Source organism: Haematobia irritans, chromosome 5 (genome assembly GCF_050003625.1).
Source record: "Haematobia irritans isolate KBUSLIRL chromosome 5, ASM5000362v1, whole genome shotgun sequence".
In the NCBI taxonomy this organism is placed as follows: domain Eukaryota; kingdom Metazoa; phylum Arthropoda; class Insecta; order Diptera; family Muscidae; genus Haematobia; species Haematobia irritans.
In genome coordinates this window covers 149,428,168-149,453,500 of record NC_134401.1, presented here as the reverse complement: position 1 = coordinate 149,453,500, position 25,333 = coordinate 149,428,168, and the positions used below count along the sequence as shown (strand labels likewise).

General features: G+C 23.6%; 1 protein-coding gene across 9 annotated transcripts in view; it reads right to left on the bottom strand.

Moving 5' to 3' along the window:
* Positions 1-25,333, bottom strand: part of tn (tripartite motif containing protein thin) — a 267,388-nt gene that overhangs the window by 213,063 nt on the left and 28,992 nt on the right. For all 9 annotated transcript variants that reach the window (XM_075311498.1, XM_075311489.1, XM_075311496.1 and 6 more), the window contains exon 3: positions 4,290-4,380. The gene's annotated coding sequence lies outside the window, so the exon portion shown is untranslated. The remainder of the gene's footprint in view (positions 1-4,289; positions 4,381-25,333) is intronic.

Here is a 25,333-nt window from a genome sequence, read left to right as displayed (position 1 = left end):
TTTGACAAGAACTTTCTAAAGAAAGAAATTTTGGCACAATTTTCTATAGAAATAAAATTTTGACAAAATGTTCTATTGAAATAACATTTTGACAAGAACTTTCTAAAGAAAAAACATTTTGGCAAAATCTTCTATAACAATAAAATTTTGACCAAAATTTTATATAGGAATAAAATTTTGACGTAGATTCTATATAGAAATAAAATTTTGACAAAATTTTCAATAGAAACAAAATTTTGACAAAATATTCTATAGAAATGAAATTTTGACACAATTTTCTATAGAAATAAAATTTTGAAAAAATTTTCTGCAGAAATAAAATTTTACCAAATTTTGTATAAAAATAAAATTTTGACAAAATTTTGTATAAAAATAAAGTTTTGACAAAATTTTCTATAGAAGTAAAATGTTGACAAAATTTTCTATGGAAATAACATTTTGACAAACATTTTCTATAGATATAAAATTTTGACAAAATTTTCAATAGAAACAAAATTTTGACAAAATATTCTATAGAAATGAAATATTGCCACAATTTTCTATAGAAATAAAATGTTGACAAAATTTTCTATGGAAATAAAATTTTAACAAACATTTTCTATAGATACAAAATTTTAATAAAATTTTCTATGGAAATAAAATTTTGACAAGAACTTTCAAAAGAAATAAAATTTTGGCAAAATTTTCTATAGAAATAAATTTTTGACAAAATTTTGTATTGAAATAACATTTTGACAAGAACTTTCTAAAGAAAAAACATTTTGGCAAAATTTTCTATAGCAATAAAATTTCGACCAAAATTTTATATAGAAATAAAATGTTGACGTAGATTCTACATAGAAATAAAATTTTGACCAAATTTTCAATAGAAACAAAATTTTGACAAAATATTCTATAGAAATGAAATTCTGACACAATTTTCTATAGAAATAATAATGTTATATAATTTTCTATAGAAATAAAATTTTGACATAGTTTTCTGTAGAATATTTCTATAGAAATAAAATTTTGACAAAATTTTCTATAGAAAAAAAAATTTTTTACAAAATTTTCTATAGAAATAAAATTTTGAAAAAATTTTCTGCAGAAATAAAATTTTACCAAATTTTGTATAAAAATAAAATTTTGACAAAATTTTTTATAAAAATAAAGTTTTGACAAAATTTTCTATAGAAATAAAATGTTGACAAAATTTTCTATGGAAATAAAATTTTGACAAACATTTTCTATAGATCTAAAATTTTGATAAAATTTTCTATGGAAATAAAATTTTGACAAGAACTTTCTAAAGAAAGAAAATTTTGGCACAATTTTCTATAGAAATAAAATTTTGACAAAATGTTCTATTGAAATAACATTTTGACAAGAACTTTCTAAAGAAAAAACATTTTGGCAAAATCTTCTATAACAATAAAATTTTGACCAAAATTTTATATAGGAATAAAATTTTGACGTAGATTCTATATAGAAATAAAATTTTGACAAAATTTTCAATAGAAACAAAATTTTGACAAAATATTCTATAGAAATGAAATTTTGACACAATTTTCTATAGAAATAAAATTTTGAAAAAATTTTCTGCAGAAATAAAATTTTACCAAATTTTGTATAAAAATAAAATTTTGACAAAATTTTGTATAAAAATAAAGTTTTGACAAAATTTTCTATAGAAGTAAAATGTTGACAAAATTTTCTATGGAAATAACATTTTGACAAACATTTTCTATAGATATAAAATTTTGACAAAATTTTCAATAGAAACAAAATTTTGACAAAATATTCTATAGAAATGAAATATTGCCACAATTTTCTATAGAAATAAAATGTTGACAAAATTTTCTATGGAAATAAAATTTTCTATTGAAATAACCAGGGCTGTGGAGTCGAGTCAATTTTGCTCGACTCCGGCTCCGACTCCGACTCCAGCATTTCTTATAAGCCTCGACTCCGACTCCGACTCCGGAGTCGACTCCAGGTGGTGTACCTAAATATCATTTTAACAGTATTCCAATTGTAATTTTAAGGTGTAGTGTTCCAAAAATAGTCCAATATAAGTATTCTATGTTGCCCTATGTGTTCATATGTCCAAAAGAACTCTAATTTTAATTTTTGATATGACTCGACGACAAATCTCAGCATTTTAGGAATGTAAAGAACTCTAAATTTTAATTTCACACCAATAAATTAAAATACGACACAAGACTATATAGAGACCACATCAAAGTATGGGTAGATAACAACAATCTCCACACTGAAAAAAACAGTGAACCCACCAGGATGAAAACATTTAGTTAATTTTAGAAAATTTTTAATATTTTTAGAAAATTTTAACTAAATAGTATTACAAACGCTGACATCACGCCGATATCAAAAAAAATAAGTCAATATTTTTCGACAAATTCAAGAAAATTTATTAGACATAATTATTTTTTTCCACTTGTTAAAGAAAATTTTGTAGTTTGAAAGAAAAAATTGGAGTTCAAAATTGCAAGAATGTCTTTAGTGACATACGAAGTTCATGAGGGACGAATTTGTAGTAAAATTTACAAATTTTAAGAAATAATGAACTATTTGGTGAGAAGTTCGAATTTAGTTAAACTTTTTACTTCATTTGTGTATAATTTTTTCCGTTTTTTAGTTCATTTAACTAACGTACGCAAAAAATTATTATTGTAAACGAAACTTTCTCCATATATAATAATTCCATGAACTAAAACAAAGTTAAATTGGCTTTAGTAAAATAGAGAGTTCACTTTTTTTGAGTGCAGAATATGAATTTATAAAAACACAAAATTTCAAAAAATAATTAGGCTTCCAGATGTTTAAGAAGTAAAAATCTTGGTATTGGTCTATGTAGGTATTTTATAAAAAATAAATCTATATAAAAAAGAACAAGTATTTACAGCAGTAAGTTCGGCCGGGCCGAATCTTAAATACCCACCACCATGAATCAAATATTATAGTTTCCTTTAAAATTTCAGTGGGGTTTGATGACAGATATTCTCCCAAGCAGAATCGTTCAATTAGTACACTTCCCGAAAGTAAATTTAAAGATTTTACCTTTGAAGACTATATCAGATTTTGGATTTATAAGAACCATTTTTGTTTGAGTTTTAGAGGAATCATTAACATATCTTGTAAGTGTGCAAGCAAATGATGAAATAACGTCTTGATTGGAGATCTAAAATCTGTAGATTTTCACCCCCATTATTTAAATGATTACGAGAAGTAAAATTTGGAAATTTTACATTTAGTTTCAAGCAATTTTCATGATCAGTGCGCCTTCTATACACTTAAGAAGTGAAATTGGTCTATATGGAGGCCTTACCATACGGGCCGATAAAAACTATATCCGATACACGATTTTGTGAGTCTATAATACAATTTCAGGCAAATCCGATAAAAACTACGGTTTCTAGAAACCCACGGAGTTAAATCGATAGATCGGTCTTAAGGGTGCTATACTCAAACATGGACCGATAATCACCGTTTTCGGCACACCTCTTTACGGTCCTAAAATATTTTTAGATTTAAAATTTCAGGACAATTGGATAAAAGCTACGGTTTCAAAAATCCCAATTTCTATAGGAAAAAATTTTGGCAAAATTTTCTATGGAAATAAAATTTTGGCAAAATTTTCTATAGAAATAAAATTTTGGCAAAATTTTCTATAGAAATAAAATTTTGACAAAATTTTCTATAGAAATAAAATTTTGACAAAATTTTCTATAGAAATAAAATTTTGACAAAATTTTCTATAGAAATAAAATTTTGACAAAATTTTCCAAAGAAATAAAATTTTTGGCTAAATTTTCTATAGAAATAAAATTTTTACCAAAATCTTATATAGAAATAAAAATGTTTACCAAAATGTTCTATAGAAATGACATCTGGCTTAAATTTTCCATAAAAATAAAATTTTGACAAAATTTTCTATAGGAATAAAATTTCCACATTGCAGTGAAACCACGAAGAAAAGTTTTGAAACACTCAGAAATGCCACCAGAATTACTGAGGGGTAAAATCCATCGCTGAAAAACTTTCTAGTATTTGGTCAAAACTGGGTTTGAACCCATGACCCTGTGTATGCTATGCAGGCATGCTAACCGTTGCATTTTCTATTCGAAAAAATTTAAACTGATTCTAAAATTTTATTTTATTTTTGACCTTTTGGCTTTTGAATTTAAAAGTGAAATAAAATAATTTAGCCCTTTACTTTGTCTGTAATTTCTTTCCCAAATTATTATTATTTTAATTTTATTTTTATATTTGAAAAATTTTTAACTCACCTTTTATTTTGTTGAAGTATAAAAATTTTTGGTTTATAGACAGCCCCGAAGGGCGTCTGTTTCTTTGGAAGACCTCTGTTAACTGGTTTTTCTGAAATTAATAAAAATAATTTCCACTTATTAATACAAACGGAAGATAATAATTTATATACAAAAACAAAAATATATAATTCCATTTCCCAATGTCGGAAATGTCTCCTATATACAAATGCAATTTTATAAACAAGAATTGGGCTAAGATTCCTTGAGGATTACTATGTTTGTACATATATATTTAAAATTGATTAGTTAGTTATTCAAGCTAATAAGAATTTATATATAAATATGAATAATCCCAATCAAAATTGAGTGTATAAACAAAAATAACATTGAACAACAAATTCTTAAAATCAAAATGGCCAATTGTTTAATTTTCTTCGTTTGTTTATTTTAGATTTTAATAAACAAAGGCCCAAATGTACTCAAAATTTTGTACTTGTGTAGATATACAAATACGCTTCGAAATGTAGACAATGTGAAATAAAGAAAATAAAACTGACCATTGGTGATTTATTTCAAGTTCATTGCAAATCGAAATGATTGAATAGATGGCTAAACAAAATGAACTTTATAGTATCATGAATATCAAGCAGAATAGCCTAAGTCGTTAATATATAGAAAATAAAAAAAATGGGGTATTCCCAAAAAATTGTTCGTATTTTTTTTTAACAAATTTCAACTGCTAAAATGCAACTACAAATTTTTATTTATTTATTTTATGTTATTTTATTTTATTTTTTTTTAATCCCTTTAGCATTTTATAGAATTAATGTTTACCTATGAAATTATTTTCCCTTGAATCAGAGCAAACTACAAACATCAATGGCAATTACATTGAATTTGTGTGTTTTTTGTTTTTGTTTTTTTTTTTTTATAGAAAACAAAAATTAATTCATTTCTAATTAGAAATTGATTTTATTTTCAATTCTGTTCTTAATGAATGAATGCCTATTTGCTAAAACACTTTTAGTTGTGGCCTAATTAGAAATAAAAAAAAAATATTTAGATTTTTTTTTTTTGGGTATTTTTGGGTTGAACCACTACGTTGTCATTTTTGGCGGTATTTCAAAATCATTGATTCTTTTAAAATGTACCAAAATGTTTTATAACCCTCCACCATAGGATGGGGGTATATTAACTTTGTCATTTCGTTTGTAACACATCGAAATATTGCTCTAAGACCCCATAAAGTATATATATTCTGGGTCGTGGTGAAATTCTGAGTCGATCTGAGCATGTCCGTCCGTCCGTCTTTTGAAATCACGCTAACTTCCGAACGAAACACGCTACCGACTTGAAACGTGGCACAAGTAGTTGCTATTGATGTAGGTCGAATGGTACTGCAAATGGGCTATATCGATCCACTTTTACGTATAGCCCCCATATAAAGGGACCCTGAGATTTGGCTTGCGAAGCCTCAAAGAGAAGCAAATTTCATCCGATCTTGCTGAAATTTGGTACATGGTGTTGGTATATGGTCTCTAATAACCATGCCAAAATTGGTCCACATCGGTCCATAATTATATATAGCCCCCAGATAAGCCGATCCCCAGATTTGGCTTGCGGAGCCTTAAAGAGAAGCAAATTTCATCCGATCCGGCTGAAATTTGGTACATGGTGTTGGTATATGGTCTCTAACAACCACACAAAAATTGGTCTACATCGGTCCATAATTATATATAGCCCCCATATAAACCGATCCCCAGATTTGGCTTGCGGAGCCTCAAAGAGAAGCAAATTTCATCCGATCGGGCTAAAATTTGGTACATGATTTTGTTATATGGTCCCTAATAACCATGTAAAAATTGGTCCACATCGGTCCATAATTATATATAGCCCCCCTATAAACTGTTCTCCAGATTTAACCTCCGGAGCCTCTTGGAGGAGCAAAATTCATCCGATCCGGTTCAAATTTGGAACGTTGTGTTAGTATATGGCCGCTAACAACCATACCAAAATTGGTCCATATCGGTCTATAGTTATATATAGCCGATCTCCAATCACACAAAAATTGGTCCATATCGGTTCATAATCATGGTTGCCACGCGAGCCAAAAATAATCTACCAAAGTTTTATTTCTATAGAAAATTTTTCAAAAATTTTATTTCTATAGAAAATTTTGTCAAAATTTTATTTCTATAGAAAATTTTGTAAAAATTTTATTTCTATAGAACATTTTGTTAAAATTTTATTCGGTTCATAATCATGGTTACCACTCGAGCCAAAAATAATCTACCAAAATTTTATTTCTATAGAAAATTTTGTCAAAATTTTATTTCTATAGAAAATTTTGTCAAAATTTTATTTCTATAGAAAATTTTGTCAAAATTTTATTTCTATAAAAAATTTTGTCCAAATTTTATTTCTATAGAAAATTTTGTCAAAATTTAATTTCTATAGAAACTTTTGTCAAAATTTTATTTCTATAGAAAATTTTGTCAAAATTTTATTTCTTGCGAAAATTGTGTCAAAATTTTATTTCTATAGGAACTTTTGTCAAAATTTTATTTCTATAGAAAATTTTGTCAAAATTTAATTTCTATAGAAACTTTTGTCAAAATTTTATTTCTATAGAAAATTTTGTCAAAATTTTATTTCTATAGAAAATTTTGCTAAAATTTTATTTCTATAGAAAATTTTGTTAAAATTTTATTTCAATAGAAAATTTTTAAAAATTTATTTCTATAGAAAATGTTGTTCAAATTTTATTTCTATGGAAAATTTTGTTAAAATTTTATTTCTGTAGAAAATTTTGTCACAATTTTATTTCTGTAATTTTTTTTTTAAATTTTATTTCTATAGAAAATTTTTTCAAAATTTTATTTCTATAGAAAATTTTGTCAAAATTTTATTTCTATAGAAAATTTTGCTAAAATTTTATTTCTATAGAAAATTTTGTTAAAATTTTATTTCAATAGAAAATTTTTAAAAATTTATTTCTATAGAAAATGTTGTTCAAATTTTATTTCTATGGAAAATTTTGTTAAAATTTTATTTCTGTAGAAAATTTTATTTCTAAAGAAAATTTTGTCAAAATTTTATTTCTAAAGAAAATTTTGTCAAAATTTTATTTCTATAATTTTTTTTTTAATTTTATTTCTTTAGAAAATTTTGTTAAAATTTTATTTCTATAGAAAATTTTGTCAAAATTTTATGCCTATAGAAATTTTTGTCAAACTGAATTATATACGTATTTGATCGATCTCTTTTGATTTAATATATATGGACTTACATACAATTTAGAAGATGGTGTTAGCAGGTTTTAAGATACGTTGCCATCGACAAGCGTTGCTGCAACTTAAGTAATTCGATTGTGGATGGCAGTGTTTAGAAGAAGTTTCTATGCAATCCATGAAGGAGGGTACATAAGCTTCGGCCTGGCCGAACTTACGGCCGTATATACTTGTTTTTGTTTTTTTTTTTTTTTTTTTCAGGGCCAAATATTTGTCATTTGTTTTTCTGTTGTGATATTAAACGGAAGTTGGTTTCATTTTTTTAGACAGATGTAGTAACAGATAACAAAAATACCGACAGAGAATGCTTTCTATATGGCATAAACAAATGTCGACTGGATATAATTCTCATTGAAATGTTGGCGGAAAATAATATGTACGTATGAATTTAAAACAAAGAAACATGTATAGATTTTTTTTTATTTCATTCAAATTTGTAATACAAAAAGCTACTTATTGATAGCCAAAAACATATTACAATTGTTCCATAGTTGGTAATAAAGTAATAACCTTAATTCTATATATATTCAAATATTTCTTTTTTTTATCTATAATCAGCTTCAATTAACAACACTATACTTTTTAACAAGATATATAAGAAAGAGAAAGTCTTAAATTAAGTCTTAAATTTTATTGGCCAATTATTATGAGGGTTTCCGGGAAATAAAATAACGTTATTTATTTCTCTCTCTCTCTCTCCTACACACACACATCATCATTGTGGTTGGAAGGGGAAATGTAATGAGACCATGACATAATAATTTGGAAACGCCATGTCTCACAATAGTTTACTTGAATCCAAATATATTGACCTTTACTTAAGGATGTAGCCTTTCCAAAGATGCTGATTCTTTAAAATAATGGACTTTTTGGCTACAGATTTGGAATTTTTGATTACAGATTTCCATCGTCGAATTTCTATTCTCTATATAAACAAACAGATTTTTCAAAATAAAACAGATTTTTCAAAATAAACAGATTTTTCAAAATAAATTTCGGCCAGGCCGAATCTTATGTACCCTCCACCATGGATTGCGTAGTAACTTTTACTAAAGACTGTCATCCACAATCGAATTACTTGGGTTGTGGTAAACTTACCGATGGTAAGGTATCATAAAAAACATCATAAAAACATCGTCTTCTAAATTGTAAGTTAGACCACACAAGGTATATATTAGACAAAAACATCAGATTATATACTTATATATGTAATTCAGTTCTTGACCGGTATATATTGGGAAGAAATAATTACGAACCGATATGAACTTTTGTGCGGTAATTATAGAGCCAGAATTGAAATATAGGAGACGCCTTATATCGGGGCTATATACTCGTACAATTATGAACACGAGTCTACCAAAAATGGCAGTTTTTTACCAATTGGTAGAGTGGTAGAATTCTTGATGTTTTGCAAAATATTCCTCTCCATCTATGAAATGCTTCATAAATTTGCTATAGAAATAAAATTTTGACAAAATTTTCTACAGAAATAAAATTCTGACAAAATATTCCATGGAAATAATATTTTGACAAAATTTCCTAAAAACGTAAAATGTTTACAAAATTTTCTATAGAAATAAATTTTTGACAATATTTTGTATAGAAATTATATTTTGACAAAATTTCCTAAAAACGTAAAATGTTTACAAAATTTTCTATAGAAATAAATTTTTGACAAAATTTTGTATAGAAATTATATTTTGAAAAATTTCCTAAAGACATAAAATGTTGACAAAATTTTCTATAGAAATATAAAATTTTGAAAACATTTTCTATGGCAATAAAATTTTGGTAGATTATTTTTGGCTCGCGTGGCAATCGTGATTTTTCTGGGATTTCCCCAATCACACAAAAATCGGTTTATTTGGGGGCTGTATATAATATAGATCGATACGGGCCAATTTTGGCATGGTTGTTATCGGGAGCCACCGTGGTGCAATGGTTAACATGCCCGCCTTGCATAGACAAGGTCGTGGGTTCGATTCCTGCTTCGACCGAACACCAAAAACTTTTTCAGCGGTGGATTATCCCACCTCAGTAATGCTGGTGACATTTCTAAGGGTTTCAAATCTTCTCTAAGTGGTTTCACTGCAATGTGGAACGCCGTTCGGACTCGGCTATAAAAAGGAGGTCCTTTTCATTGAGCTTAACATGGAATCGGGCAGCACTCAGTGATAAGAGAGAAGTTCACCAATCTGGTATCACAATGGACTGAATAGTCTAAGTGAGCCTGATACATCGGGCTGCCACCTAACCTAACCTATCGGCCATACACTAGCGAAATGTACCGGATCGGATGAATTTTACTCCTTCAAGAGGTTTCGCAGGTTAAATATGGGGATCGGTTTATATGGGGGCTATATATAATTATGAACCGATATGGACAAATTTTAGCATGAATGTTATTTACCATATACTAACACCACGTACCAAATTTCAACGGGATCGGATGAAATTTGCTCATCCAAGAGGATCCGCAATCAAAATCTGGGCATCGGTATATATGGGGGCTATGTATAATTATAGACCGATATGGAACACTTTTTAGAGGTCACGTACTAACACGACGTACCTCCAAGAGGGTCCGGAGGTCAAATATGGGGATCAGTTTATATGGGTGCTATATATAATTATGAACCGATATGGACCAATTTTTGCATGGTTGTTAGAGACCATATACTAACACCACGTACCAAATTTCAACGGGATCGGATAAAATTTGCTCATCCAAGAGGATCCGCAATCAAAATCTGGGTATCGGTTTTAAAGGGGACTATTTATAACTATAGACCGATATATACCACTTTTTTAGAGGTCATGCACTAACACGACGTACCAAATTTCAACCGGATCAGATGAAATGTGCTCCTCCAAGAGGCTCCGGAGGTCAAATATGGGGATCAGTTTATATGGGGGCTATATATAATTATGAACCGATATGGACCAATTTTTGCATGGTTGTTAGAGACCATATACTAACACCACGTACCAAATTTCAACGGGATCGGATAAAATTTGCTCATCCAAGAGGATCCGCAATCAAAATCTGGGCATCGGTTTTAAACGGGGCTATTTATAACTATAGACCGATATATACCACTTTTTTAGAGGTCATGTACTAACACGACGTACCAAATTTCAACCGGATCAGATGAAATGTGCTCTTCCAAGAGGCTCCGGAGGTCAAATATGGGGATCGGTTTATATGGGGGCTATATATAAATATGAACCGATATGGACCAATTTTTGCATGGTTGTTAGAGACCATATACTAACACCACGTACCAAATTTTAACGGGATCGGATGAAATTTGCTCATCCAAGAGGATCCGCAATCAAAATGTGGGCATCGGTTTATATGGGGGCTATATATAATTATAGAACGATATGGACCACTTTTTCAGATGTCATGTAATAACACGACGTACCAAATTTCAACCGGATCGGATGAAATGTGCTCCTCCTAGAGCCTCCGCAAGCCAAATCTGGGGTCGGTTTATATGGGGGCTATATATAACTATGAACCGATATGGACCAATTTTTGCATGGTTGTTAGAGACCATATACTAACACCACGTACCAAATTTCAATGGGATGGGATAAAATTTGCTCATCCAAGAGGATCCGCAATCAAAATCTGGGCATCGATTTTCAAGGGGGCTATTTATAATTATACACCGATATAGACCACTTTTTTAGAGGTCATGTACTTGCACGACGTACCAAATTTCAACCGGATCGGATGAAATGTGCTCCTCCTAGAACCTCCGCAAGCCAAATCTGGGGTCCGTTTATATGGGGGCTATACGTAAACGTGGTCCTATATGGTCCATTTGCAATACCATTCGACCTATATCAATAACAACTACTTATGTCAAGTTTCAAGTCAATGGCGTTTTTCTTTCGGAATTTAGCGTCATTTCAACAGACGGACGGACGGACATGCTTATATCGATTCAGAATTTCACCACGACTCAGAATATATATATTTTATGGGGTCTTAGAGCAATATTTCAATGTGTAACAAACGGAATGACAAAGTTAATATGCCTCCCATCGTATGGTGGAGGGTATAAAACTAGCAGCGCCATATATGATGTGCATAGATCCTTATTTAGCTATGGTACCTATTAGAGGTCTGCATCGAATAACTTTTCACTGCATGTATGCAATTCGCTGTCGAATATAGTGCATACACTGTCTTTCTCTCAGAGCGCAAGTAGTGAAGTGAAGAGAACACTTGCTTGCCAAATACCACCAAGTACTTATCCGAAACAATATGTGTTCCGAAAAAAAGGAACAATAAAAATATAAGTACTTGAGAAAAAGTACAACATGGATTCTCTTCACTTCACGTGGTACCACAAGTATTTCTCAGTATGTGCGAAGCAAAACTTTCCATTATTATTAATCATAGATATGTATGTATATCACATATTTCATATATTTATGTATGTCACACACTTACCTTAACGTTTGCCCCTCTTTATAACAAACCAAAACATATATTATGGAGAGTAACTGTTTTTTTGTATTTCTGAAACTGCATGTGTTACATGGAGTACTCTATGAAGTTTTGTTCTCGCAACATACTCGACGTGATAACTCTGAGTACACTTCAATAAGAGAGAAAGAGGAATATGTGCTTGTTGATAGTGAAGACATCAGAGTAGCAACAAGAAGTTACTCGTGGCTTTTGGTGTTCATCAAAATGTGTACCAATTGTTTTGCGACTCTTTCAAATAGATGTACTCATGTAGCAAGTACACGTGTACTCTGCATTTACAAATGAAACTGTGCAGACCTCTAGTACCTATATAGACCAATCTCCCGATTGAACTTGGGCTTTTTATCCAATTCGCTTCAATTTCCAACGCCAGATGTATTTTAGGCCCACAAACAGGTGTGCCGAGTATTGTGTGTATCGTTCCATGTTTTAGTATAGCCCCCATATAGACCGATTTCCCGATTTGATTTAATTTGTTGATTCCTCTAAATCAAAATTTTTATCAGAGTTGTCGTCTTTATTCGAGTAATGCGGTTAGAAATCTATCGAATTTATATTTCAAATCAAATGAACATCGTACGATAATAAAAGCATTTATATAGTGGAAATATTTTTCTCTCCTCTTTAAACTTTATTCCTCTTTTCCTGTATTTTTATCATTTTTAACTTACTGGGCCACCTGTATTGTATGTTTTAACCACCCTCTTCTTGAGATATACAATCCCATGGACTTACACTTAATTACCTCAACAAGAGTACATTGCTTGTTTTTCCTTTTTCCTTTTTTGTTTTTTTTTTTTTGTAGGAGTATTAATTGTTTGAAATAAAACCCTGATAATTTGCATTATTTTGGCATGGCTTCATTACATTGCCACTTTTAACCAGAACAATGATGTGAGGGGCAGAGAGGTAGCACAAAAAAAATAATGTTCACTTCCCGGAAACCTTTATAATAATTGGCCATTATAATATCCCCATTGGCATTCAACCGAACTCTTAATTATGCTTAATGTCCTTGTGATAATTGTGTGAAAAATAAATTCTAGGTTCCAGCACTTGAAGATCTCATTATACTGTAATTTTCAACAATTCACATAAATGGACTAAAAAAAGTCGTATAATGAAATGAAAATAAAAATAAAAAGTAAAGTTCGAAATTGAAAATACAATTTCGTATAACGTAAGGGAAAAGATTAAAACAAAAGAATTTTCAATTTTGATATCTTGACATATCAAAATGCTCTAATTAAAAGTAAATCATTTGTAATATATTTTTTTGCAATGACCATATGGCACACCTAACCTATCTATGTATATTCAGTGCCCCTTTATATACCAATTCATATAGTCGTACCAAATCTCTTTCGTTGAAATCCTTAGAAGGCCGTAATATACCTCCATAGGATCCCTACTCTACCTTCACCGTTATGTCAATATTGTGCGATATAGGACTTCCAAGTCGAAACTCGACAAGAAATACAATTTTGACAAAATTTTCTATAAAAATTAAATGTTGACAATATTTTCTATAGAAATAAACTTTCGACAAATTTTTCTAAAGAAATAAAATTTTGACGAAATTTTCTAAAGAAACAAAATTTTCCATAAAAATAAAATTTTGACAAAATTTTCTTTAGAAATAAATTTTTGACAAAATTTTCTTTAGAAATAAATTTTTAACAAAATTTTCTTTAGAAATAAAATTTTGACAACATTTTCTATGGAAATACAATTTTGATAGAATTTTCTATAGAAAAAAAATTATGACAAAATTAATTTTCTATAGAAATACAATTTTGACAAAATTTCCATAGAAATAAAATTTTGACAAAATTTTGTTAGAAATAAAATTTTGACAAAATTTCCATAGAAATAAAATTTTGACAAAATTTTCTATAGAAATAAAATTTTGACAAAATTTCCATAGAAATAAAATTTTGACAAAATTATCTATAGAAATAAAATTAAAAAAAAAAAATTGAGAAAATTTTCTTAGAAATAAAATTTTGACAAAATTTTCTATAGAAATAAAATTTTGAAAAAAATTAAAATTTTGACAAAATTTTCTATAGAAATAAAATTTTGACAAAATTCTTTTTAGAAATGAATTTTTAACAAAATTTTCTTTAGAAATAAAATTTTGACAAAATTTTCTATAGAAATAAAATTTTGATAAAATTTTCTATAGAAACAAAATTTTGACAAAATTAATTTTCTATAGAAATAAAATTTTGACAAATTTTTCTAAAGAAATCAAATTTTGACAAAATTTTCTAAAGAAACAAAATTTTCCATAAAAATAAAATTTTGACAATATTTCCATAGAAATAAAATTTTGACAATATTTCCATAGAAATAAAATTTTGACAAAATTTTGTTAGAAATAAAATTTTGACAAAATTTCCATAGAAATAAAATTTTGACAAAATTTTCTATAGAAATAAAATTTTGACAAAATTTCCATAGAAATAAAATTTTGACAAAATTATCTATAGAAATAAAATTAAAAAAAAAAATTGAGAAAATTTTCTTAGAAATAAAATTTTGACAAAATTTTCTATAGAAATAAAATTTTGAAAAAAATTAAAATTTTGACAAAATTTTCTATAGAAATAAAATTTTGACAAAATTCTTTTTAGAAATGAATTTTTAACAAAATTTTCTTTAGAAATAAAATTTTGACAAAATTTTCTATAGAAATAAAATTTTGATAAAATTTTCTATAGAAACAAAATTTTGACAAAATTAATTTTCTATAGAAATAAAATTTTGACAAATTTTTCTAAAGAAATCAAATTTTGACAAAATTTTCTAAAGAAACAAAATTTTCCATAAAAATAAAATTTTGACAATATTTCCATAGAAATAAAATTTTGACAATATTTCCATAGAAATAAAATTTTGACAAAATTTTGTTAGAAATAAAATTTTGACAAAATTTCCATAGAAATAAAATTTTGACAAAATTTTCTATAGAAATAAAATTTTGACAAAATTTCCATAGAAATAAAATTTTGACAAAATTATCTATAGAAATAAAATTAAAAAAAAAAATTGAGAAAATTTTCTTAGAAATAAAATTTTGACAAAATTTTCTATAGAAATAAAATTTTGAAAAAAATTAAAATTTTGACAAAATTTTCTATAGAAATAAAATTTTGACAAAATTCTTTTTAGAAATGAATTTTTAACAAAATTTTCTTTAGAAATAAAATTTTGACAAAATTTTCTATAGAAATAAAATTTTGATAAAATTTTCTATAGAAACAAAATTTTGACAAAATTAATTTTCTATAGAAATAAAATTTTGACAAATTTTTCTAAAGAAATCAAATTTTGACAAAATTTTCTAAAGAAACAAAATTTTCCATAAAAATAAAATTTTGACAATATTTCCATAGAAATAAAATTTTGACAATATTTCCATAGAAATAAAATTTTGACAAAATTTTCTATAGAAATAAAATTTTGCAAAAATAAAATTTTGACAAAATTTTCTATAGAAATAAAATTTAGACAAAATTTTCCAAAAAAAAAATTTACAAAATTTTCTTTAGAAATAAAATTTTGACAACATTTTTTATAGAAACAATATTTTGACAAAATTTTCTTTAGAAATAAAATTTTGACAAAATTTTCTATGGGAATAAAATTTTGATACAATTTTATATAGAAATAAAATTTTGAAAAAAATTAATTTTCTATAGAATTAAAAATTTGACAAAATTTCTTAGAAATAAAATTTTGAAAAAATTTTCTTACGGAATAAAAAAGTCACAAAATTTTCCAAAGAAATTAAATTTTGACAAAATTTTTTAAACAAATAAAATTTTCACAAATTTTTTTTAGAAATAAGCTTTTCAAAAAATTTTCTACAGAAATAAAATGTTGACAAAATTTTCTATAGAAATAAAATTTTGACAAAATTTTCTATAGAAATAAAATTTTGACAAAATTTTCTATAGAAATAAAATATTGATAAAATTTTTTATAGAAACAAAATGTTGACAAAATTTTCTAAAGAAATAAAATTTTCTAAAGAAATAAAATGTTGACAAAATTTTCTATAGAAATAAAATTTTAACAAAATTTTCTATAGAAATAAAATTTTGACAAAATTAATTTTCTATAGAAATAAATTTTTTATAAATTTTTATATTAAACAAATTTTTTGATAAAATTTTCTATAGAAATAAAATTTTGGAAAAAATCTCTAGAAATAAAATTTTGGAAAATTTTGTAGAGAAGTAAAATTTTGACAAAATTTTCTAAAGAAATAAAATTTTGACAAACTATTCTATAGAAATAAAATTTTAACAAAATTTGCTATAGAAATAAAATTTTAACAAAATTTTCTATAAAATAAAATTTTGAAAAAAATTTTTATAGAAATAAAATTTTAACAAAATTTTCTATAGAAATAAAATTTTTACTAAATTTTTATATTAAAAATTTTTTTTGACAAAATTTTCTATAGAAGTAACATTTTAACAAATTTTTCTATAGAAATAAAATGTTGACAAAATGTTCTCTAGAAATAAATTTTTGACAAAATTTACTATAGAAATAAGATTTTGACAAAATTAATTTTCTATAGAAATAAAATTTCGACAAAGTTTTTATATTAAAAAATTTTTTTGACAAAATTTTCTATAGAAATAAAATTTTGAAAAAATTTTCTATAGAAATAAAATTATGACAAAATTTTCTATCGAAATAAAATTTTGACAAAACTTTCTATAGAAATAAAATATTGATAAAATTTTTTATAGAAATAAAATTTTAACAAAATTTACTATAGAAATAAAATTTTGAAAAAATTTACTATAGAAATAAAATTTTGACAATATTTCCATAGAAATAAAATTTTGACAAAATTTTGTTAGAAATAAAATTTTGACAAAATTTCCATAGAAATAAAATTTTGACAAAATTTTCTATAGAAATAAAATTTTGACAAAATTTCCATAGAAATAAAATTTTGACAAAATTATCTATAGAAATAAAATTAAAAAAAAAAATTGAGAAAATTTTCTTAGAAATAAAATTTTGACAAAATTTTCTATAGAAATAAAATTTTGAAAAAAATTAAAATTTTGACAAAATTTTCTATAGAAATAAAATTTTGACAAAATTCTTTTTAGAAATGAATTTTTAACAAAATTTTCTTTAGAAATAAAATTTTGACAAAATTTTCTATAGAAATAAAATTTTGATAAAATTTTCTATAGAAACAAAATTTTGACAAAATTAATTTTCTATAGAAATAAAATTTTGACAAATTTTTCTAAAGAAATCAAATTTTGACAAAATTTTCTAAAGAAACAAAATTTTCCATAAAAATAAAATTTTGACAATATTTCCATAGAAATAAAATTTTGACAATATTTCCATAGAAATAAAATTTTGACAAAATTTTCTATAGAAATAAAATTTTGCAAAAATAAAATTTTGACAAAATTTTCTATAGAAATAAAATTTAGACAAAATTTTCCAAAAAAAAAATTTACAAAATTTTCTTTAGAAATAAAATTTTGACAACATTTTTTATAGAAACAATATTTTGACAAAATTTTCTTTAGAAATAAAATTTTGACAAAATTTTCTATGGGAATAAAATTTTGATACAATTTTATATAGAAATAAAATTTTGAAAAAAATTAATTTTCTATAGAATTAAAAATTTGACAAAATTTCTTAGAAATAAAATTTTGAAAAAATTTTCTTACGGAATAAAAAAGTCACAAAATTTTCCAAAGAAATTAAATTTTGACAAAATTTTTTAAACAAATAAAATTTTCACAAATTTTTTTTAGAAATAAGCTTTTCAAAAAATTTTCTACAGAAATAAAATGTTGACAAAATTTTCTATAGAAATAAAATTTTGACAAAATTTTCTATAGAAATAAAATTTTGACAAAATTTTCTATAGAAATAAAATATTGATAAAATTTTTTATAGAAACAAAATGTTGACAAAATTTTCTAAAGAAATAAAATTTTCTAAAGAAATAAAATGTTGACAAAATTTTCTATAGAAATAAAATTTTAACAAAATTTTCTATAGAAATAAAATTTTGACAAAATTAATTTTCTATAGAAATAAATTTTTTATAAATTTTTATATTAAACAAATTTTTTGATAAAATTTTCTATAGAAATAAAATTTTGGAAAAAATCTCTAGAAATAAAATTTTGGAAAATTTTGTAGAGAAGTAAAATTTTGACAAAATTTTCTAAAGAAATAAAATTTTGACAAACTATTCTATAGAAATAAAATTTTAACAAAATTTGCTATAGAAATAAAATTTTAACAAAATTTTCTATAAAATAAAATTTTGAAAAAAATTTTTATAGAAATAAAATTTTAACAAAATTTTCCATAGAAATAAAATTTTTACTAAATTTTTATATTAAAAATTTTTTTTGACAAAATTTTCTATAGAAGTAACATTTTAACAAATTTTTCTATAGAAATAAAATGTTGACAAAATGTTCTCTAGAAATAAATTTTTGACAAAATTTACTATAGAAATAAGATTTTGACAAAATTAATTTTCTATAGAAATAAAATTTCGACAAAGTTTTTATATTAAAAAATTTTTTTGACAAAATTTTCTATAGAAATAAAATTTTGAAAAAATTTTCTATAGAAATAAAATTATGACAAAATTTTCTATCGAAATAAAATTTTGACAAAACTTTCTATAGAAATAAAATATTGATAAAATTTTTTATAGAAATAAAATTTTAACAAAATTTACTATAGAAATAAAATTTTGAAAAAATTTACTATAGAAATAAAATTTTGACAAAATTAATTTTCAATAGAAATACAATTTTGACAAAATTTTTATATTAAACAAATTTTTGACAAAATTTTCTATAGAAATAAAATTTTGACAAAATTTTCTATAGAAATAAAATTTTGACAAAATTTTCTATAGAAATAAAATTTTGACAAAATTTTCTATAGAAATAAAATTTTGACAAAATTTTCTAAAGAAACAAAATTTTCTATAGAAATAAAATTTTGACAAAATTTTCCATAGAAATAAAATGTTGACAAAATTTTCTATAGAAATAAAATTTTAACAAAATTTTCGATAAAAAGTAAAATTTTGACAAAATTTACTATAGAAATAAAATTTTGACAAAATTAATTTTCAATAGAAATACAATTTTGACAAAATTTTTATATTAAAAAAAAAATGACAAAATTTTTTTTAGAAATAAAATTTTGACAAAATTACCTATAGAAATTAAATTTTGGCAAAATTTTCTATGGAAATAAATATAGACAAAATTTTTTATAGAAATGAAATTTTTACAAAATTTTCTATAGAAATGAAATTTTTACAAAATTTTCTATTGAAATAAACTTTTGACAAAATTTTCCAAAGAACTCAAATTTTGACTAAATTTTCTAAAGAAATAAAATTTTCACAAAATGTTCGAAAGAAATAAAATTTTGACAAAATTTTCTATGGAAATAAAATTTTTATAAAATTTCTTCCCTATTAGATTTAGTTGCTTCAAACTTAATCGAACTTTCGTTGTGAGACCAAAGATAATCCATCCAAAATAAATCTAAATAAAATCATAACAAAAAATTTAATTATGTTTTTTTTTTTGCTTATAGCCTATGGCAAACTGCAAACACAAATCCAGGCATCATCAATCATTGTCATCTGGAACAGAGCCAGAGAGATAAAAAAAAGCGTTGACATTTTAGCCATCAATCAACTGGAGTAGTAAGTAGAAGTTATTTAAAAATGTATATAGTTTCCAAATAAAATGAACTTGCTTATATTCTCATTATTCAACTCATACCCTTTTTTATAGACTCACCCTACAAATAACTCAATGGCAAGCATTTTACAAATGTTACGAAAAAAAACACTCAAAACATTTTATGGAAACTTATAATTACTTTAAATTAATTATGGTGAAAATAATATTTATAATTGCCATTCCTATATACTCCCTGCCAATTTCAATTCATTTCTTATCATTTGTCTTTTATATTTCCAACAAGGTTGTTATGACTCTTGAGAAGTATGATTCGTAGAATATTGAACAACTCCATCTGTTGATGGGTGGTATTCTGTTGTTTCTTTTTTTTTTATCACACCCCAAGTTCACAATTCCCCTTAATTATTTGCCAGTTGTGGCAAAGTCCCTGCACATAAGTTTTAATGAGTTTTAATGAAGCACTGCCATCCGCCGGAAACGGAAAGACTTCCAAGACGGAAAGGAAAAACAAGTTCATTTAATGAACGAAACAATTAAATGTGTAAATGGTCGTTTAAACTTCTCTTCAAGTGTTTTATTTTGCAATAAAAAGGACAGTCATCGATATCATTGCAAAGAAGGCTAGATCAATGATAATATGAAGGTTGAAGAAGGGTAACTTTGTTAAAAAATATATATATGTAATCAATCACGGTTGCCACTCGTGCCAAAAATAATATACCAAAATGTTAAAACATTTTACCAAAAATCTACCAAATTAAGAACTTTTTTTGAATTTTTTTTATGAAATGTTTGTGGTTATCATGAAAAAGAAACATTTTCTTCTTCGAAAGAAATGTTATATAATTTTATTTCAGCATTTGCAATATCATACATTATGATCTCTCATATTACCGACAATTTTTTGGGTTTATGGCTTGGGTTTATGGATTTTGATGATGACCTTACACGAAAATTAAAATTGTTAAAAATAGTTAATTTATAGAAATTTTTTCTCAAAATTTCAATTCTATTGAAAATTTTGTCAAAATTTTAATTCTATAGAAAAATTTGTCAAAATTTTATTTCTGTAGAAAATTTTGTCAAAATTTTATTTCTATAGAAAGTTTTGTCAAAATTTTATTTCTATAGAAAATTTTGTCAAAATTTTATTTCTATAGGAAATTTTGTCAAAATTTTATTTCTATAGAAAATTGTGTCACAATTTTATTAATATATAGAAAAATTTTCCACAACTTTATTTCTATAGAAAAGTTTGCCAAAATTTTATTTCTATAGAAAATTTTGTCAAAATAGAAAATTTTGTCAAAATTTTATTTATATATAATTTTGTTTCTATAGAAAATTTTGTGAAAATTTTATTTCTATAGAAAATTTTGTCAAAATTTTATTTCTATAGAAAATTTTGTCACAATTTTATTTCTATAGAAAATTTTGTCAAAATTTTATTTCTATAGAAAATTTTGTCAAAATTTTATTTCTATAGAAAAATTTTGTCAAAATTGTATTTCTATAGAAAACTTTTTCAACATTTTATTTCTATAGATTTTTCTTAATTACATTTCAATGGAAAATTTTGTCAGAATTTTGCCAACATTTTACATCTATAGAAAATTTTGCCAAAATTTTATTTCTATAGAAAATTTTGCCAAAATTTTATACCTATAGAAAATTTTGTCAAACTTGTGTTTCTATAGAACATTTTGTCAAAATTTTGTTTCTATAGAAAATTTGGTTAAAATTATACTTTTATAGAAAATTTTGTCAACATTTTATTTCTATTCAAAATGTTGTAAAATTTTTATTTTATAGAAAATTTCGTCAAAATTTTATTTATATAGAAAATTTTGTCAAAATTTTATTTCTATAGAAAAGTTTGTCAAAATTTAATCTCTATGGAAAAATTTGTCAAAATCTTATTTCTATAGAAAATTTTATCAAACTTTTATTTCTATAGAAAATTTTGCCAAATTTTATATCTATAGAAAATTTTGCCAAAATTTTATATCTATAGAAAATTTTGTCAAAATTTTGGTTCTATAGAAAATTTTGTTAAAATAATACTTTTATAGAATAATTTGCCAAAATTTTATTTCTATAGAAAATTTTTTCAAAATTTTATTTCTATAGAAAATTTTCTCAAAATTTTATTGCTATAGAAAATTTTGTCAAAATTTAAATTCCATAGAAAAATTTGTCAAAATTTTATATCTATAGAAAATTTTGCCAAAATTGTATATCTATAGAACATTTTGTGACAATGTTATTTATATAGAAAATTTTGTCAAAATTTTATTTCTATAGAAAATTTTGTCACAATTTTATTTCTATAGAAAATTTTGTCAAAATTTAATCTCTATAGAAAAATTTGTCAAAATTTTATTTCTATAGAAAATTTTGTCAACATTTTATTTCTATGTTATAGAAAATTTTGTCAAAATTTTATTTCTATAGAAAATTTTAGCAAAATTTTATTTCTATAGAAAATTTTGTCAAAATTTTATTTCTATACAAATTTTATCAAACTTTTATTTCTATAGAAAATTTTTCCAAATTTTATATCTATAGAAAATTTTGTCAAAATTTTGATTCCATAGAAAATTTTGTTAAAATTATACTTTTATAGAAAATGTTGTCAAAATTTTATATCTATTGAAAATTTTGTCAACATTTTATATGTATAGAAAATTTTGTCAAAATTTTGGTCAACATTTTATTTCTATAGAAAATTTTGTCAAAATTTTAATTCCATAGAAAAATTTGTCAAAATTTTAATTCTATAGAAAAATTTGTCAACATTTTATTTCTGTAGAAAATTTTCTCAAGATTTTATTTATGTAGAAAATTTTTTAAAAATTTTATTTCTATCGAAAATTTTGTCACAATTTTATTTATATAGAAAAATTTTCCACAATTTTATTTCTGCAGAAAATGTTGTCACAATTTTATTTCTCTAGAAAATTTTGTCAAAATTTTATTTCTATAGAAAATTTTGTCACAATTTTATTTCTATAGAAAATTTTGTCAACATTTTATTTCTATAGAAGATTTCGTCAAAATTTTATTTATATAGAAAATATTGTCAAAATTTTATTTCTATAGAAAATTTTGTCAAAATTTTACTTCTATAGAAAATTTTGTCAAAATTTTATTTCTATAGAAAATTTTAGCAAAATTTTATTTCTATAGAAAATTTTAGCAAAATTTTATTTCTATAGAAAATTTTGTCAAAATTTTATTTCTATAGAAAAATTTGTCAAAATTTTATTACTAAAGAAAATTTTGTCAAAATTTTATTTCTATAGAAAATTTTGCCAAAATTTTATATCTATAGAAAATTTTGCCAAAATTTTGTATCTTTAGAAAATTTTGTCAAAATTTTGTTTCTATAGAACATTTTGTCAAAATTTTGTTTCTATAGAAAATTTTGCCAAAATTTTATATCTATAGAAAATTTTGCCAAAATTTTGTATCTTTAGAAAATTTTGTCAAAATTTTGTTTCTATAGAACATTTTGTCAAAATTTTGTTTCTATAGAAAATTTTGTTAAAATTATACTTTTATAGAAAATTTAGACAAAATTTTATATCAATAGAAAATTTTGCCAATATTTTATATATATATAGAAAATTTTCTCAAAATTTTATTGCTATAGATAATTTTCTCAATATTTTAGTTCTGTAGAAAATTTTCTCAAAATTTTATTTATGTAGAAAATTTTTTAAAAATTTTATTTCTATCGAAAATTTTGTCACAATTTTATTTATATAGAAAAATTTTCCACAATTTTATTTCTGTAGAAAATGTTGTCACAATTTTATTTCTCTAGAAAATTTTGTCACAATTTTATTTCTATTGAAAATTTTGTCACAATTTTATTTCTATTGAAATTGTTGTCAAATTTTTATTTCTATAGAAAATTTCGTCAAAATTTTATTTATATACAAAAATTTTGTCAAAATTTTATTTCTATAGAAAATTTTGTCACAATTTTATTTCTATAGAAAATTTTGTCAAAATTTTATTTCTATAGAAAATTTCGTCAAAATTTTATTTATATAGAAAATATTGTCAAAATTTTATTTCTATAGAAAATTTTGTCAAAATTTTACTTCTATAGAAAATTTTGTCAAAATTTTATTTCTATAGAAAATTTTAGCAAAATTTTATTTCTATAGAAAATTTTGTCAAAATTTTATTTCTATAGAAAATTTTGCCAAAATTTTATATCTATAGAAAATTTTGCCAAAATGTTATATCTTTAGAAAATTTTGTCAAAATTTTGTTTCTATAGAACATTTTGTCAAAATTTTGTTTCTATAGAACATTTTGTCAAAATTGTGTTTCTATAGAAAATTTTGTCAAAATTTTGTTTCTATAGAACATTTTGTCAAAATTTTGTTTCTATAGAACATTTTGTCAAAATTTTGTTTCTATAGAACATTTTGTCAAAATTTTGTTTCTATAGAAAATTTTGTCAAAATTTTGTTTCTATAGAACATTTTGTCAAAATTTTGTTTCTATAGAACATTTTGTCAAAATTTTGTTTCCATAGAAAATTTTGTTAAAATTATACTTTTATAGAAAATGTTGTCAAAATTTTATATCTATTGAAAATTTTGTCAACATTTTATATGTATAGAAAATTTTGTCAAAATTTTGGTCAACATTTTATTTCTATAGAAAATTTTGTCAAAATTTTAATTCCATAGAAAAATTTGTCAAAATTTTAATTCTATAGAAAAATTTGTCAAAATTTTATTTCTGTAGAAAATTTTCTCAAGATTTTATTTATGTAGAAAATTTTTTAAAAATTTTATTTCTATCGAAAATTTTGTCACAATTTTATTTATATAGAAAAATTTTCCACAATTTTATTTCTGCAGAAAATGTTGTCACAATTTTATTTCTGTAGAAAATTTTGTCAAAATTTTATTTCTATAGAAAATTTTGTCACAATTTTATTTCTATAGAAAATTTTGTCAAAATTTTATTTCTATAGAAAATTTCGTCAAAATTTTATTTATATAGAAAATATTGTCAAAATTTTATTTCTATAGAAAATTTTGTCAAAATTTTACTTCTATAGAAAATTTTGTCAAAATTTTATTTCTATAGAAAATTTTAGCAAAATTTTATTTCTATAGAAAATTTTGTCAAAATTTTATTTCTATAGAAAATTTTGCCAAAATTTTATATCTATAGAAAATTTTGCCAAAATGTTATATCTTTAGAAAATTTTGTCAAAATTTTGTTTCTATAGAACATTTTGTCAAAATTTTGTTTCTATAGAACATTTTGTCAAAATTTTGTTTCTATAGAAAATTTTGTCAAAATTTTGTTTCTATAGAACATTTTGTCAAAATTTTGTTTCTATAGAACATTTTGTCAAAATTTTTTTTCTATAGAACATTTTGTCAAAATTTTGTTTCTATAGAAAATTTTGTCAAAATTTTGTTTCTATAGAACATTTTGTCAAAATTTTGTTTCTATAGAACATTTTGTCAAAAT